Source organism: Physeter macrocephalus, chromosome 16 (assembly GCF_002837175.3).
Source record: "Physeter macrocephalus isolate SW-GA chromosome 16, ASM283717v5, whole genome shotgun sequence".
NCBI classification, from domain to species: Eukaryota; Metazoa; Chordata; class Mammalia; order Artiodactyla; family Physeteridae; genus Physeter; species Physeter macrocephalus.
The window spans coordinates 81,885,363-81,902,862 of NC_041229.1; the positions used below are offsets into that span (position 1 = coordinate 81,885,363).

Consider the following 17,500-nt stretch of genomic DNA (forward strand, 5'->3'; position numbering starts at 1 on the left):
TAATTTCATTTCTTGTGTTGTTCATCATTGTTTGTTTGCTCTTTAGTTCTTCTGTGTCTCGTGAAACATTTCTTGTTTTTCTCCATTCTATTTCCAAGATTTTGGATCATCTTTAATATCATTACTCTGAATTCTTTTTCAGGTAGACTGCCTATTTCCTCTTCATTTGTTTGGTCTGGTGGGTTTTTACCTTGCCCCTTCATCTCTGCATATTTCTCTGTCTTCCCAGTTTGTTTAACTTACTGTGTTTGCAGTCTCATTTCTGCAGGCTGCAGGTTCGTAGTTCCCGTTGTTTTTGGTGTCTGCCCCAGTGGATATGGTTGGTTCAGTGGGCTGTGTAGGATTCCTGGTGGAGGAGACTGGTGCCTGTGTTCTGGTGGGTGGGGCTGGATCTTGTCTTTCTGGTGGGCAGGGCTGTGTCCAGTGATGTTTTTTGGGGTGTCTGTGAGCTTAGTATGATTGTAGCCAGCCTCTCTGCTAATGGGTGGGGTTCTGTTCCTGTCTTGCTAGTTGTCTGGCATGGGGCATCCAGTAACTGAGCTTGCCGGCCATTGGGTAGAACTGGGTCTTAGCGTTGAGATGGAGATCTCTGGGAGAGCTGTTGTCAATTGGTATTACATTGGGCCAGGAAGTCTGGTGGTCCAGTGTCCTGAACTCAGCTCTCCCACCTCAGAGGCTCAGACCTGACACCAGGCCGGAGCACCAAGACCCTGTCAGCCACAGGGCTCAGAAGAAAAGGGAGGAAAAAAAGAAAAAAAAATTTTTTTAAATAAATAAATAAATTGAATCAAATAATTAAAATTTTAAAATTATTAAAATAAAAAAATGAAAAAGTTTATAATAAAAAAGAGAGTATCAAAACCAATAAACAAATCCACCAATAACAAGCACTAAAAACTATACTAATATAAACATAAAAATCAGAAACAAGTCAGTCACTGACAGCCCACCCCGAGTCTAAAGTTGCTCCCAAAGTCCACTGCCTCAATTTTGGGTTGATTTGTTGTCTGTTTAGTTATTCCACAGATGCAGCGTACCTCAAGTTGCTTGTGGGGATTTAATCTGCTGCTCCTGAGGCTGCATGGAGAAATTTCCCTTTGTTTAACTTACTGTGTTTGCAGTCTCATTTCTGCAGGCTGCAGGTTCGTAGTTCCCGTTGTTTTTGGTGTCTGCCCCAGTGGATATGGTTGGTTCAGTGGGCTGTGTAGGATTCCTGGTGGAGGAGACTGGTGCCTGTGTTCTGGTGGGTGGGGCTGGATCTTGTCTTTCTGGTGGGCAGGGCTGTGTCCAGTGATGTTTTTTGGGGTGTCTGTGAGCTTAGTATGATTGTAGCCAGCCTCTCTGCTAATGGGTGGGGTTCTGTTCCTGTCTTGCTAGTTGTCTGGCATGGGGCATCCAGTAACTGAGCTTGCCGGCCATTGGGTAGAACTGGGTCTTAGCGTTGAGATGGAGATCTCTGGGAGAGCTGTTGTCAATTGGTATTACATTGGGCCAGGAAGTCTGGTGGTCCAGTGTCCTGAACTCAGCTCTCCCACCTCAGAGGCTCAGACCTGACACCAGGCCGGAGCACCAAGACCCTGTCAGCCACAGGGCTCAGAAGAAAAGGGAGGAAAAAAAGAAAAAAAAATTTTTTTAAATAAATAAATAAATTGAATCAAATAATTAAAATTTTAAAATTATTAAAATAAAAAAATGAAAAAGTTTATAATAAAAAAGAGAGTATCAAAACCAATAAACAAATCCACCAATAACAAGCACTAAAAACTATACTAATATAAACATAAAAATCAGAAACAAGTCAGTCACTGACAGCCCACCCCGAGTCTAAAGTTGCTCCCAAAGTCCACTGCCTCAATTTTGGGTTGATTTGTTGTCTGTTTAGTTATTCCACAGATGCAGCGTACCTCAAGTTGCTTGTGGGGATTTAATCTGCTGCTCCTGAGGCTGCATGGAGAAATTTCCCTTTCTCTTCTTTGTTTGCACAGCTCCTGGGGTTCAGCTTTGGTTTTGACCCCACCTCTGCATGTAGATTGCCCTCAGGCATCTGTTCCCACCCAGACAGGACAGGCTTAAAGCAGCAGCTGATTAGGGGACTCTGGCTCACTCATGCCGTGGGGAGGGAGGGGTACGGATGCAGGGCGAGCCTGCAGTGGTAGAGGCTGGCATGACTTTGCAACAGCTTGAGGCGCACCATGTGTTCTCCCGGAAAATTTGTCCCAGGATCACGGGACCCTGTCAGTGGCGGGCTGCACAGGCTCCCAGGAGGGGCGGTGTGGATAGTGACCTGTGCTTGCACACAGGCTTCTTGGTGGCTGCAGCAGTAGCCTTAGTGTCTCATGCCCGTCTCTGATGCCCGAGCAGATAGCGGCAGCTCACGCCCATCTGTGAAGCTCATTTAGGCCATGCTCTACCTTCTGTGGGCATACAGGGAATGAATCCCCTCTCCTCGCGCACCTGGAAACAATGGTCTCTTCCCTCTTAGGCAGGTCCAGACTTTTTCTCGGAGTCCCTCCCGGCTAGCCATGGGCACTAGCCCCCTTCAGGCTGTGTTCACGCAGCCAACCCCAGTCCTCTCCCTGCGATCCGACCGAAGCCCAAGCCTCAGCTCCCAGCCCCCGCCTGCCCTGGCGGGTGAGCAGACAAGCCTCTCAGGCTGGTGAGTGCTGGTCGGCACCAATCCTCTGCGGCGATCTCTCTGCTTTGCCCTCCACACCCGTGTGGCTGTGCTCTCCTCTGTGGTTCCGAAGCTTCCCCCCTCTGCCACCCACAGTCTCTGCCTGCGAAGGGGCTTCTAGCGTGTGGAAACCTTTCCTCCTTCACAACTCCCTCCCAGAGGGGCAGGTCCCATCCCTATTCTTTTGTTTCTGTTTTTTCTTTTTCTTTTGCCCTACCCAGGTACGTGGGGAGTTTCTTGCCTTTTGGGAAGTCTGAGGTCTTCTGCCAGCATTCAGTAGGTGTTCTGTAGGAGTTGTTCCACATGTAGATGTATTTCTGATGTATTTATGGGGAAGAAGGTGACCTCCACGTCTTACTCCTCCACCATCTTGAAGGTCTCCTAACTGCTTCTTAATCCAATCTGCTTTAAGTCATTTTTGCCTTAAAGTCACACGTACTGTGTCCAGATCATCTCAACACCACAGTGCTCTCTCAGGGCTGCCTCCTTGAAGTAGCTCCCACTGTGGAAACTGGGCAAAATGCACATCCCAAAGATGAAGGAGGAGGTGAGGAACCTCTGACTGCAGAATCTAGCTTCCTCCCTTTCTCTTTTATTTTGTAACCCTTTAAAGTACACCAGCCAGCATCCTAGCAATTGCCAAATCTGTATATATGTAAGTGTGTGTGTTATTTACCTGCATGTGAATACCCTGACAGTGACATCATACTTAACCATTACTATCCTGCATGAGCTATATTTACAGAGAACATTAAGCAGAAACCTGATTTTTATAAATAATCTATTTTTCTTTTTTTTCAGTGCAGGGGTTTTTGAGAGTTGCTATGTGATCACACACTTGTAGCTTTGTTCCTCAGATTGTAATGCTGAAACCACCCTGTCCTTAATGCTTGCACTGTCTTATTCAGAAAGAGCATCTTAATTAAAGGGCCACTGGTGGCAATGGTGGGGTGGGGCTTGGGGAGGAGAGTGGATTTTAGAATGTCCCATAGCCACAAGCACATCATGCTATTTAAGTTATATCTTTAACCATTGCAGTTTGCAATCATCAAAATGAAAAAGAAGCCAGAAGAGGGGAAAATGACATCTTTTAAAAAAGAGCGAAGGGATTGATTTTTACATCAGTCACTTGAATGAGTGATTCTCTCCAGAGGGTGTAGGGAGGAGGCTCCTCTCTAAATGCTAGGGGTGTCCATGGATTTGAATAATGGATTAGGAAGTGCACACACATCACGATTTTCAGATTTCTCCTGCTGAATCAGGACAGCTTGTCCAAAGCACCAGGAAGAAAGCTATTCTTTACCTTGGAAACCCTGTGACAGGGGACCCAAATAATGACATTGCAATAGGGAGGAAGTCCCCAAAGACCCGTGTGTATGAGGCTGAGCTAGAATGATCAGAGGCAGTTAGCTATGGGTGGATGGGGCTCTGAGCTCTTTACTGACTGTCATTTTCTTTCCGTTAGGGCGGGCATGTGTGGGGAAAAGGGACTGAAAATTCTGAATGCTTTAGGGAGAACAGGTTGTCGAGGGTGGGGAGGGGGAGAGATCCTAAATATTTTCTGACTAGAGTGTCTGATGGCACTGTCCTTTGAGACCCCCATATGCTGCCAGCCTATTACTCATTTCCAGAGTGAATTATCACTTTCGTAAACGTCCAAAGTTTATATGACATCTGAATTGAAGCTTAAGAATCACTTGTAAAAAAGTGATGCTGTTCAGACTAAAGAATTGGAAATTGTGTTAAAATCCACCCCTATATCTTAGGAAAGGATTATATATTAAAAAGCAGGCTACAGGAGCTAATGTAAACAATGCAGACCTTCAACACTTTCTCTGAAGGGAAAATTTTTTTTAACCTTGAGAGACTAGGGGGAAAGCTGTAAGAAAGGTCGGCTGCTTGGAAAGAAGAGGGTACAATTTTGAGTGGGAAGAGGAGCATACCGAGTCAATTTTCTGGTCAATAAACACCACCAAACAGTTGCAGGGATGGAGGCAACCACCTTCCATCTCTTTCAGAACAAAAAACTGAGCGAACAGCCACATGTGAGCCTATGTAAACAGGACACTTCTGATCCCAGGATTTAACAAAGACAGTGCCAGAAAAATGAGTCACTCAAGCATCACCACAGAAGCCAAGGCTGAGGTTGCGGCTGAGTCATTTGAGAATCAGATCTAAATTCACGTCCCTGCCTCCTTGTCGAGCTCCCCTGTATGGCGCAGGTGAAATGGACTCCCAGCTGCATCTCCTGTGAACATTGGCTGTGTGGATAAATGAGCCAGAAAATCTAGGGGTTTTGAAAAGTGTTTTCTTAACCGTAATTTTTCTCACTGAATTAGCCAAGTCAGCCTCTCCGCCCTCCTTTTCTTTCTCCAGAGCTATCCAGACAGGTGTTTAGATTGGAGAGAAACTATACCCAAAACGATGGTTAACACACTCTGAGGAGTCCTCAGTAATTAATGCATATACCCATCTGGCCAAATCACTACTATTGGGTAAATAACAATTTGTGTACACAGAACATCTTTCCTCTGCCTCCTAAAGCAAGTCCTTGGTTTCCGGAAGAGCTCTCTGACTGCCATGTTTAATGCTGGCATGGTGGGCCAACAGGCCTAAAACAAGTCACTGCCTAAGACATAATCACTGCTCTCAGAGAACTAATCGTCTTTTCAGTAAGATAAATTATGTAAACATATAACTTTCAAAGATAACCCAACAATAAGATAAAAAAATTTTGAGAGGATCAGGGTAAGTATATAGACAAAGTTATAGGAGTCTCAACAATAAATGTTTTAAATTATGTATCTATATTGTTGGTCAAAGAGTACAAACCTCCAGTTACAAGATGAATAAGTTTTGGGGACCTAGTGTACAGCAAAGTGATTGTAATTAGTAATACTGTATTACATACTTGAAAGTTGCTATGAGAGTAGATCTTCAATGTTCTGACCACAAAAAGAAATGGTTATTATGTGACATGATGCAGGTATTAGTTAATGCTATGGTGGGAATCATTTTTCAATATTTAAGGGTATCAAAATAACACAGACACTTTCAACTTAATATTATCTGTCAATTATATCTCAATAAAGCTGGAAAAATAAATGAAAAGATGTATATATATATATATTACATAATATACATATATTATATATATATATATATATACACACACACACACACACATATATAAGGTATTTGTGTGTGTGTGGAGTCCAAGATGGATTTTAAAACTGCAATGGGATGATATAGAAGCTCTTCAAAATAGATAACATGGAAATATTGAGACAGGCAGAAAAGCAGAAGAAAGATAACTCTATTCGTAATGGAACACAGGTTAGCCTGAAGTGCAAAGAGAAATGCAGTGACTTGTTTTTGACCCCCAAGTAAGTGCCATGCCAGCCACTTTGAAATGGTTCTTTAACCCCCGCAATTCCTTGAAAAGCTGGTATTGAGCCGCTGTCTAGGATGGCCAAGCTTACACGTGAGTAGAAGAGTCAGGATTTGTAACCAAGTTTTTCCTGACTCAAAGTTTGTGCTGTTTACATTTCACATGTTAGGTTAAGGCAGATACATTTAGAAACTGGCAGTTTCTATTTTTCCCATGTCTCAAATCATGCAATAAAGTCAAATAGGCAAAAGACTTGCATGTTATTAGAGAATTTCTACGTGCATAGGATTAAAACATGTAAACTCTCCCAAACTTCAGCTTTTAGCAACAATTCTTCATTCATGTGTTTTCATTTTTTCTCATGTCTCATTTCCATTGAGCACAGAAAGTGTCAACCAGCTTGAGTTCATTGAGGATTTGAGGCTAAAGACTTACCTGTTTCCCAAAACCTAATAATTTTCACCTTTGTCTCAATTTTACTAAGTTAAGGAAACCTACTTTTTTATCACTGGCCTCAAGTTCATCCTTCTTTTTTATTTTATATTTTTAATTTAAGGGAAAGACATAAATAAAGCATTTAAATAGTTGTAAACACTGCTGACAAAGATGGTGGCACTGATCAAAGTATTTTGTTGGCCAGAAAAAAAACACCTGCCTCTAAGGTATCAAATGTTCACTTGGGAGTTGAACTGTGGAAATCCCAAATCCTAGGGCAGAAAGAAGCTTCAGGTTGTCAAATAATGTACATGCGAAAAAGGAGGAATTGTAAAGAGCCAGTTCTAAGCATGCCAGTGTTACTTATTATAAAATGGGTCCATGCATTTTTAACAATCTGGAAATGTGGAGAATACTCTTTTCTCTTTTAAAGTACAATTTTGTATTAATTTACTCATATACATAAGGCATTCTGTTGAGAATATAATCGTAAACACACAACAAAACCCTTTAAGTCCTCCTCTAAACCAAAGTTTGAAAAACATATTGTTATATTTGACATATGACATTTGATGCATATGTCAATCAACAGAATTATTATATTTTTGTAGATTTGGTGTGACATTTAAATTCTAATTTCTTGGTAGCCTATAGGGGACTTCTATCTCTCCTAGAGCAATACAATTATAGGAGCAAGTTCCCTTGAGATGGTTGAGTTGGAATAAGTAGAATTTCTTACAGTCTATAGAAATGAATCTAAAGAAATACGTATCTTTAGTTTTGTTATGGATAAAATGAACTAGCATTCACAATAAGAAAAATGATCAAATTTATCAGCTGGAATGCATTTTCATTTATATTCTGAAGAATATTTACTATCAATAATGATTACTTAAGGTCAGGGATACCTATCTATTTACCTCTCTACCTCTTTATCGTATTTCCAGAGGGGTATAGTTTTAGATGTATATATATATACATATGCATACACATCTATACATACATATTTATCAGCTATGAATTTTAGTTCACAATCAGAAGATGCAAGAGATTATCATGCTCCTTTTTTCTCTAAATCAGATTTAATTGCCTCAGTTTTCACCAGTGAAATACAGGAATTTCAATTTGAGTAATTTGGGGGCTCTCTATCTACCTACAGGGATTGAAATATGGAGAAGGCTGCAGTCTTCCATGGAGGTTGTCATTCTTAAAATTGCTCCTATGGCCACATGATGCTGTTCTCAATGGCCCGTCCTAGCCACCTGGCTCCTTAAGACTACTGCTCTACGCTGGCTCTGATATGACCCTTAAAGAAGTGCCCCTATTAACTTGATGTCCCACAACTGTTCCCTTATCTGGGGTCTCAGACATGCCACCAGTCTCAGCCACCCCATCATCTGTCCCCCCCACCAATCTAGGGAGGAGTTAAAAATTTTCTTGATAGGATGGAAGCTTCCACCTCCCCTATTCAAAGTGCTTCCTTCTGTCACCCCTAATCTTCCCCCTCCTTAGCCTTTTGAAACATAACAACATTCTTGTTATTAACTTCCTCTGTTATATATGGAACTTTAATGCTGTATAATTTGAAGGTTTATTTCTCACTAACCTATTCTGAAAAATGTTGGAGGCTGTTTACTCCATTCAACAATGTCATACTAGTTATGAATATGCATTAGGTCACCGTGCATCTGAACAGGCGATGCTTAAAGGGCTGACGTCCAAATTTTATTTTAAACTATGTTTAAGCAGGCAAATAATTTGACTCCAACCATTTGCCTTTCATCTTTCCCTTCCCTCAACTCCCTGGACAAAGAAACCAGGAGCTAGACAAGCTGACCTGATATGTTATTAAAATGACCGCCTCTGCCATTGAGTTGTCCAGATAATTAATTTAAAAATCAAACTGCATGGTGTCAGGTAGACATATCCTTTTTCAAAGATCGTTTGATCTTGAATACTGGGCATCTCAAAAACTTACAGTAGAAAAAAAGAACCCTAGTTGTTAAAATAGCCTTGTATAGTCGCTACAAACAGAATTTTTTAACACACAAACTGTACAGTGAGTACAGTGTTTAAATCCACAAAGAAGCTTTAAATAGAGTATTCCGGTAATGCAACATCTTGTGTTTTCATATTTCCCACCATATTCAAAAATATTCTTCAACATAAAGAAAAAGTACAATATATTTGCATAGAAGGAATTGAGTTGAAAACACCAGAGACTATAAAGAAACTGGAATAATAAAATACAGTACTTTCTGTATATTCTAAAAGTGAGTGTTTATACTTATAACTTATTATATACAGAATTACTATCAAATTCATGATTTAAAAAAAAATAAAGTAGCAATGAGCAATGTTTTGTTTAAATCTGGAGTCACAAGGATTAAGCTATGATTATTTTCTTGAAGACATGTAGATGTCAAAGTGATGCATAGCCTTATAGACTGTTCTTTACAGAGAGGAAAAAATCTAAGCAAAGTAATATAAAGTAAAATAAATCTCATAATCACTGAAAAACTAAGGCCTTGTTTATACATCTAAAGATAAGGAAATCTACTCACTTTTTACAAAAATATCCTGCTTTCTTTAGAATTACTTATCACATGAAAATGATTAGGCATTTTTATTTTTATAATAAACCTTGCAATTCATCCATGTTACACTTCCTTGAAGAAAAGGAGAGAGAAAAGTGGTTTGTGGGTTGCTTCAGGCAGCATATTCCTTATTCACTCAATAAATATGTATTGTGTTAGTTACTAAGCATATAGCTGAGAATAAGACAGACACAGTCTAAGCCCTCACACAGTCAAACCCAAGCCATTATTAAATTAATAATGATTATGCTTCAAAGTGCATATAGACACAGTTTTTGTATTTTGAATTAACCAATTGTTTATGATCTACTCCTAGAGGTTGGTACAGAAGAGTAATTCTCTTCTTACACACTCCAATAGTATTATTTTGGAGAAACCATCAATTTGAAATCTTTTGAAGATAGAATAGAATTGGAAGTTGTTACAGTAAGCTATTATGACACAACAAAGCCAAACTTAATTGAATAAAACAAAAATTATTTTATTATGTTCATATATTCTGTGGGTCAGGAATTTGGAAAAGGCACAGCATAGATGGCTTATTTCTGCTCAACAACTTCTGAGATCTCGGCTGGGAAGACTCAAAAACTTGAAGTAACTCGAAGGCTAGGACTGGAATCATCTGAGATCTCACTTAATCACAGGTTTAGACATTGATGTCAGCTATGGCTGGACCTCACTGGGGGCTGTTACCCAGATCACTTACATGTGGCCTTTCTATGTCATCTTTCTTTCTCTTCACAGCCTGGTGCCTAGGGACTAAGAGTGAGCTTCCAGGGAGAAACCGTATCACCGTATATGACTTGTCATGTAGTGTCACTCTCACCATAGACATAGACCTACACAGATTCAAGGGGCCAGAGATGCCATACCTTAATAGGACAAACATCAGTATCACCATGTAAGAGAAGGAGCTATCTTGTTATGGCCATGTTGGAAAACTCTGTCCACCACAGAGGCAACTAAAAATTTAAGACTTGTATTTCTCATCACATGTTTTGTTTATGAGCATTATGGCATGCTGGATTCTTTTGCAAGACTGAAGGACTTTAATAATAATAATAACGATAATAATAAGCATTTAATGTATATTAATATAATGATATATAAATGTAACAAAATAAAAACAGTAATAACTTTTTTGTATCATGACTGAAAATTTCTCTAAACATGTAAATTTTATGACTCGCTGGTGGATCATAAACCAATTTAGTAGATAGAAACTTAAGGTCTAATGTTTTTAAATAATTGAAATATATGTTAGAATAAAATGGGAAGTATGAGAATGCATTACACATAATCAGATAAGTATTGCTTCAAGAAACTTTTATTTTAATTGTGTGTGTGTGTGTGTTGTGTGTGTGTACCTGGCTGTGAATTAAACGTGTGTCTCTCCAATTTTTAGTCAAAAAAATTGAAAGCCACTTCCCGAAGCTATAGTAAGGAACTTCTGGAAAATATTGCAAATTGTGAACAAGAAAAACTAAACAAGATACTTAACATACGATTGTTGCTTATAAACTGGTTAAATTAAGTTATTTGTTGGTGAAAATTATTTTACTCTTAAAATAGGGTAAGATCCTTGCTTATGCAGAGACAACTGAATGTGTCCATTGTTTTTCAGGATGCCTTAAGTTTAAATGATAAAACCAAATTTCTGCATACAAAGCCAGAATCTTTGTATTCTTTGCATAAGGAAAGGGGCTGGGGGAAGGATAAAAGCAGATCTTTGAAAGTAACTAAAAGTCATTAAAAAAACAAGGTTAAAAAGATGGAGAACATAGCTCCTGTTTTATTTTTCTGAAAGGCCATTCCTACCGGATCTCCCATTTTCTGAAATAGTATAGAACATGCTCTATATGAGCATTTATAAATGAGGATCTTATGGTAAATTTTGGCACCTTGGTCCATAAATGAACCCTGTCCAGAGAGTTAAAGGTGAGGAACATTGGTAAATGCCACATATAGTTGATAATGTTCCCAATAGACTTTTCCACATGAGAAAAAGTTTTAAAAGTGTGGCCTGAGTATCCTAGGTTGAAATGTGCCAGTTAAGTAGCTGTCCTACAATTAGAAGAAATGTCCAATAAACTGGAAATGCATGACTTTGAAAGATTGGAGAGTTGGTCTTTGCAAATATGAGATCAATTCTACACTAGATCCAACTGACACAGTGATATCTGTAAAAGGTAAATATGAATTAGCTAATGAGGATCATTCATTCATGCCTTTATGTTTATCAGATATATACTGACTGCCTACTACATGCCAGTCACCATGCCGGACCTAGGGATTGCAATAACAAGCACAACAGGTAAGTTCTTTGCTCTCATTAAGTTTGCACTGAAAGTTCAATTGTAGAGAATGACTGTGAGAAGTGATTCACCTACAGTATTTCACATGTTTTTTTTTCTTTATCTCTTTGTGCAAATAAATTTTCCTATCCTCATATATTTTCTATCAAGGCAGTCACCAAAAGTTACCATGAGCGACACTGCAGATATAACAGGTTAAAAAGTTTTAAAAATACCTTTTTGCTTTGTTTTCATGTTAAAAAGTATGAAATAGTTTAAGTGAAATCAATCATCATCAGCAAAATAATGGTTAACCCTATGGGCCAGCTTAGCCAAAGCAGGTTTCCATAGTCTTTGACTCTAAGTCACTATTATAAAACCACAAACATAAAAAGTCTCTAGGCCTTATTTTCTTCACTAAGGTCAAGTATCTTTTATTACCATTTAAAATAGTTGGTCTTGTTTTGTTTTGTTTTCTCTTTGAAAGAGGAAGTGTGGGGAAATGATCAAGTGTCTCTTAGCCATGTTTAAACTGATTATATAGTTTGTCTCAGGGGTATTCTTTGATAGAATTTTATTAAAGAGAAAGTAGTCCTTTTCCTTATTAAGAATGAATTGCTTTTAGAGTTTGTGTCCAAAATGTGTGTGTGTGTGTGTGTGTGTGTGTGTGTGTGTGCGTGCGCGCGCGCGCGCGCAGCACGTGTGTGAGAGAGTAGCGGGGTGGGCAGGAGGGGAGAGGAGAGAGGTAAATTCATTTACTCTTCTTGTGCTTTAATTTTGAATCTGATCTTGCTAATATTACCATTCTTTCGGAGAAAAAAAAGCAATTAGTACCAATCCTTAAATACTTATGACTGAAAGTCATGTTCAGTTAACCAATAGTTCACCCTCACTTAGCTCAAACACATCTATAAGATGGTTAATGAACAGGGTGATCTCACTTCCCAGTTTGCCTAGAAGAAGTCCAATTTACACATCAGTATTCCCAGAGTAATTATTAATTGTGTTTCTTTTACCTCTCAAAACTGTCCTCATTTGGGCAATAAATTCTGTGGTTACCTTACTAGAGAGGGGCTGTAAAAAAAATAAGTTCTATTTGATTTTAGCTTTTGTATAAAATAGAAGAAATTGCTGATGATCCACAGAATAATCGTTGGTACCTGAATCTTAATCTGGAAAAGTATTTCCTAAGTAGAAAACCTAGATTGAAGCCTCAACCTGCATGATAACGAGGTACGTTTATTTTGGTGAAAGCCAGTAACTTTGAGAGGAGAATCATTTGAAGCGATACTTTGGGGATTGTTAGTGCCATGTGGATCAATCTGATAATACAGTTCATATACCATGCCTACCCCCAGACAAAATGAAACAAAGCCAAAAGTGACACTGCTGAATCGGAAAATCTTCCCAGTCACATTATGGGGCAGAATGATGAGATGGTGATGGTCGAGGTTTCAGGACCGGGATTTAGTCCTTACATCGCCCCTGACCGGAAGTGGGGGTGGGTAACCTTGGAAAATCACTCATCCCTTTGGGCTTCAAATTCATCATCTATTAACTGAAGAGGCTGGAGTCCATCTGGAGTTTTCAAACTTTATCGTTTGTGGGTTTGTGTGCGTGGGGGTGGCGGGGAGGGGCGGTAGGGAGAGATGTCAGTCAGAATATCCAGAAGCTGTTTCTTTTCATTGTATCTCAGGGGGAAAAAAAAAAAATAAGAAAAAAAAAATGTAGATACAAGTGAACTACTTAGGTTGAAAGGGAAACAGAGGGCCCCGAGGCTCTGTCAATTGGATTTCCTCTTACCTCCTGTAGTAACTTTTGAAAGGTCTGAGGAACATATATTAAAAAAAAAAAAAAAAAAAAAATGCTAGAAAAGATCATAGCGAAGGTGCTTTCTTCATCAAAAATGCATAAGCATGGAGGGCTTCCCTGGTGGCGCAGTGGTTGAGAATCCGCCTGCCGATGCAGGGGACACGGGTTCGTGCCCCGGTCCGGGAAGATCCCACATGCCGCGTAGCGGCTGGGCCCGTGAGCCATGGCCGCTGAGCCTGTGCGTCCGGAGCCTGTGCTCCACAACCGGAGAGGCCACAACAGTGAGAGGCCCGCCTAGCACAAACAAACAAACAAACAAAACATGCATAAGCATGGAGATTTCATTCCATGCTGGCACCTCTAAGGTCTCTTGCTGTGTTATTCAGGTATCATCGAGACCTCAATAGCTACTCATAATTTCAAAACAGTGGTGAGAAATTAGCAACTCTACAGTGATTAGTAATAATGAGGCGTTGTGTTTATCTACCACTGGAAGCTATTTCTTATATGGAATCTCTTTTTTGCAACCCAGAGCAACCATGGATGGTTGACAGAGAAAAAAATGATTATTTCTGCTTTACTAACAAGGAAACTGAACCTCAAAAATATTAAGAAGAATGTGCAAAGACAGACAACTTTTAAGAGATGAATGTAATTCATATTGCTTCCCTATCAAACGTGCCCCATTTCATATCCAAAATGATAAAAGAATGAATGTGATTATTTTATTTATGGACCTTAAAGATGGGGACTTAAATATCTTATTGTTTAGAAACAGGATGAGCTTCCTAAACCACAAAATTGGTGGCAAAGAAGAAAATTCATTAAGACAATTTTACGAAAGATAAAGTAACGAGTAACAGTAGTGATGGCAAGTGGTTACTCACTGTGTGCATCTTCAAAGTTCCTGCCTCTATGGAAACAGAATTCAGCAAAGGAAATGCTATCATACTCCTTTGGTAGGCAGGTGAATATGGACGAAAACAGAGGCAGAATTAATGCTAAAGTGGAAAAAGCAATTCATTTGAGGACAGAAAGGTATGTTTTGCACAAAGTAGCCTTATACTTTGGGGGAAATATTTCTCCATTTATCTAAGTCTTAATTTCCTTATCCAAACCCAGAGAGTGTTGGACTTAATCATTTTTAATTACCTTTTAGCACAAATATTTTCTCATTTTAGAGTCCCCTTTAAGTTGATATGACCATTGATATAACTTGGGAGATCCAGGGGGAAAAAGCCAAGAAGTTTCACCCATACTATAGACTCGCCTATTTGGGGTGGGGGGGGAAGAATCCATTTCCTTGCTAGTAATGTCAGTTATCTCCATGGCAAGATTGAGATGCATGTTTTATCTGTCAGGAAATCCTGCCCACCCTTCATTATACTTATGCCTGTCAGGACTCTTGGTGGCAAATGACAGAAAGCCCAATTCAAATCAAAGTAATGAATAAAGGAAACCTATTGGCTTATACAAGCCAAAATGCCAAAGGTAGATAAGACTTGAGGTGAAAACTCAATAGGTGTCATAAGGACATAGTCACCATTTTTTACTCTGCTTGCATTTATTTGCAGGTTCCACAAGGTGTTTACGTGGCTGCCAAAATCTTCAGGCATGCATCAGCCACATCCAGATTCTCCAGAATCTTTCCAGTATCTCCAATACAGTTCCCCGAATTCACCTAGATTGGAGCATTTTGGTTTTATCCGCTCATCCTTTTAATCAACCATTCTCACCGGGGGGATGAAGCACCCTAACTGGCTAGGCTGACTAAGGAAGCAAATATTAATTCCCATGGGCTTGACTGTTACTTATCTAGCATGTGTCAGTCTCTCAAACTGACTTAAAATCACCACAGCCACCTGCATAGCACTCTCCATAAATAAAGCACTTTTCTGCTTTATTTTTCTCTGTAGCACCTATCACCACCTGATGTACTTATTTTTACATTCTTATCTGTTTATTGTCTACTCTGCTTCAACTAGAACGTAAGCTGCATGAGAGGAGGGATTTTTTTTATCCCCTTACCTAGAAAAGAGCATGACATTTAAAACGGGCTTATTAATGAATATCCCTGTAAGAAACATATGTTATTACTCACCTCATGTAGATAAGGAAAGGAAACTAAGGCACAGAAATGTAAAAGTGTCCAAAACCATATCTCTATTAAGTAGCTGAGCTGGAATTCACACCATGAAGTCTGTCTTGAGAGATCACACACTATTATACCAGTTGGCAGGAGACCCTTTTTTTATGTTATAGCCACCATTTGGTAGCATTCTGAAATTATCAGTGACTTATGGACTGTTGACCTCAGGTTTCCACACTAAAATGAGGTCCTAACATGGAGGGTTATATCATTTTGATAAAAGAACAATCCAACTTCCCTGAAAATTTGTTCAAATACTAACTCCATTTGCACATCCAAGTTCGAAGTGAATATTTAAGCCAAATTAGTATCATTAACTTTCACTTGATTGAGCTCAAACACCCCTAGGTAACTTTCTCAAACTTCTCCCATTCATAGATGACACAGCTGGGTACAAATTAGTCTCTAAAAATACTTTCACACAACCCGCTTGTTTTCTAGTCACTGTCTGCTTATGTGATGCTCATTCCATCTGTCAATAGATGTGAGTCACACATTCGACCTTTCAGCTTCACTTGCGCACATAAATTTCTTCCAATTTCCTGTGAAACAAACACTTTTAACTCTTTAGGGTATTGTAATTTGTACACAGGTCATTCAGGGATGATTCAAACAACAAAATAAGCCCTCGACTTTGTGACAAATTTACCTTGAGCCCTTTTTTGCAGGAATAGATTTTTCTTTTACTGTTTGACTAATAAATGTAGGTCTCTGTATAGAGACAGAAATACGTATATAACTGTATTTGTATACATTTCTATATACTTGTAGCCAAAGGTTCCAGTGGCTTTCCATGATGTAGGATAACTAAACGCAAAACAGTTTTACAGGAGGAACGTGTCCCCACTCACAAATTCCTGCTAACCCTCCCTTGGTCTATGTAGTCTTTTCTCTCATAATTCATGCTAAAGAAGACTTGAACTTTCAATGAGAAAGCAAAATTGTTCCCTCTCAAATGTTTACCTGTGATCATGACTGTTTTATCAAATCTGTCTAATCTTCCTTTTATTCTGACAACATACAATAAATAATCTAAGTTAGAAAGATATGTTGGCAGAAACACATCTCAATTTTGAGAAATTTTATTTGATTGAGTTTAAATGAAAACTAGTTCCATGATGTAACAAAACCCACAAAACTCTCCCCAAACCCTTTTATGATAAACAGCACAAAATAACTGAATAACAAAAAAGATGGAATTGACAACGGTAGCAAAAAAACAAACAAAACAAAACAAAACAAGGTGTTCTTATCTCAAAAGCTATTCTTACCCTGGACAAAAGAATAACAGGGGCTTCCCTGGTGGTGCAGTGGTTAAGAATCCACCTGCCAATGCAGGGGTACATGGGTTCGAGCCCTGGTCCGGGAAGCTCCCCCATGCCACGGAGCAACCAAGCCTGTGAGCCACAACTACTGTGCCTGCATGCCACAACTACTGAGCCCACATGCCTAGAGCCCGTAATCCACAAGACAAGCCACCGTAATGAGAAGCCCGCGCACCGCAACGAAGAGTAGCCCCCGCTCACCGCAACCAGAGAAAGCCCGCGCGCAGCAATGAATACCCAATGCAGCCAAAAATAAATAAATAAATAATTTTTTTTCAAAAAAAGAGGAATAACGAAACCTTTTTCTTCTGTTTCCTCCTTAGTTACCAATTCCAGAGTGGCTGGAGCCATAGCGGGCTGTGGAAGGGAGCTGTACTTGCAAAGCTCCAATAAAATGGAAAGGAGATAGTCTTTCTTGTTTGGGGCCAAAATTTTAAAGACCAACCCTCCGTGTCCATTTCTGTTTTGCTTTGTGTCTTCCCTTCCCTGTTCCTTGACAAATCTATTATCCTCAATAAAATTTTCCAACTGTACTTCCTATATTTTGGATACAGTTCTAGGACAGTAGTTACTCAGAAGAAGCTCTATGATTATTGTAATATAATCAAAACACCTCACCTGAGACACAAGGAGTTGATGGGACTTCCCCTGGTCACACACTCTGGATGTAGAAGTCAGAGATCCTGATTTACTGACCAAGTGCTCATTGGGTCCTGCCACACTGTTCCTCCCACATCTCTGTTTATGCTGGTAGAAGTGGGTGCTCTGACTCATCCTAGCAAAGAAGATTAACCACAGTTTGTTCTTAGTATATAATTCCCAA

The 17,500-nt window shown here is 39.4% G+C and overlaps 1 long non-coding RNA gene across 10 annotated transcripts in view; it reads right to left on the bottom strand.

The window, feature by feature from the left end:
* LOC102982059 (uncharacterized) overlaps positions 1-17,500 on the bottom strand; it is a 155,940-nt gene that overhangs the window by 118,400 nt on the left and 20,040 nt on the right. For 6 of the 10 annotated variants that reach the window (XR_003676340.2, XR_003676338.2, XR_002891085.2 and 3 more), the window contains one exon: positions 17,296-17,452. This is a non-coding gene — a long non-coding RNA (uncharacterized lncRNA). Of the gene's footprint in view, positions 1-1,104; positions 1,593-2,891; positions 3,186-9,175; positions 14,158-14,213; positions 14,885-17,295; positions 17,453-17,500 lie in introns of those variants that run through there. The other 4 variants (XR_008615401.1, XR_003676339.2, XR_008615402.1 and 1 more) reach the window with 4 other exon arrangements.